Here is a 1,450-nt window from a genome sequence, read left to right on the forward strand (position 1 = left end):
ATGTTTGAAATATTTTTATTTAGCGTCCTGCACGTCCTGTTCACCTGTTTTCAGCAACACGAAAGGGGCATATAATAACTTTCTAAAATATCGTATACGCTTTTTCACTGCATTCAGTCGAGCTTTCGTAACTTGACAGTATTTTTTCATAATAATGAAACCGTAGCTTTCCCTTTTAGCTCAAGGGACACCTACCTGTTCAACAGGAGACAGAAGCAAATAAATTTGATTATGGAATGTTATCTTCAGTTGTGTGAGTGATTTTCTGTTACAGGTACATTACAAAAAGCTAAATTTTATTGCACGATGTCAAAACATGTTCTCAAATGATTCAAAATTTCGTTTAATATTTTGTCCAAAATGTTTCCAAAATTGATAAATCTGAAAAAGGGTCCGAGATATTTTGCAATTCATATAATGCTTCGAGTTACAAAAGTTAAGAAACCATGTTAATAAGTTTGCTTGCAATTTAATAAAGCGGTGAACTTGACGCAATCTCAGTATCAGGCCCTAGACTATGTTTCTTATTACAAACTTGAGCAATTACTTGTCAAACATTGTGTACTTGCCTTTATTCTCACCTTACGCCCTTCCTTCTCATCAACATGCCACCTGAAGCAAATGACGTGTATTGAAACGAAGGCAGCTTACGTTTGTTTTTATACTACGCGTTTCCTTAATTCTCGCAGAAAAATCTATATCGAAGCTAATCCAAGAAACTTTGTTTTAGAATCATCAATTCTATTCTATTCAAAATTGGAAGATTTAAAGCAGTTATCCTCTAGTTTTCCACCATTTTCTGATAATGAAGTTGAGCCTGAGGTTGGTATTGCGTCTGCTCTAATCCTATTATAGATTTAATTTAGAATAGGTGCCAGCTAAATTCGTCTGCTTTTTAAGGAAAGAGCTACAAGGATTACTACGAATTTCCTTGAGAATTAGAGTGAATTTTTGTCTTAAAGGAGGCTGGCATTTGCTCAGGAGCATCGCTGAGTGAACCGGCATCATTTTGTCACAAACTTTTCACTTTGTCGGATGAACCTGGAATATCGTTCTTGTTATTTTCTAAGAAAATTTTCTTCACGGATGTCGAAGAACGATCTCGAATTCTGTTGTTTCTGATTTACAAAATCTTGATAAGCATAGCAACGCTCTATTGTGAGAGGCTGGAAGTTAAATGAGGTCCTCCCCCCTCCTTCATACCACTAAACCGTGTCTTCCTGCACTAGTTTCAATGATTGACATAAACTCCATGCTTTGAGCAGAAACTATCCGCTCACTAACTCTAGATTCTAGATTTCTTTTCGACAGAAAACAATGACTATGTGAAAATTTCTGCAACCCCCTCCCTTTCTCAATACCCTCTTGTTTGTCTTGGATGCCACAGCAAATTTTTCCCTTTTGTTTTGCTCGCAATTTTTTGTTTTGCCTACGTAGACACCAGCCTATT

The sequence above is a fragment of the Rhopilema esculentum genome, chromosome 5 (assembly GCF_057945365.1).
Source record: "Rhopilema esculentum isolate cy_ngs chromosome 5, ASM5794536v1, whole genome shotgun sequence".
NCBI lineage: Eukaryota > Metazoa > Cnidaria > Scyphozoa > Rhizostomeae > Rhizostomatidae > Rhopilema > Rhopilema esculentum.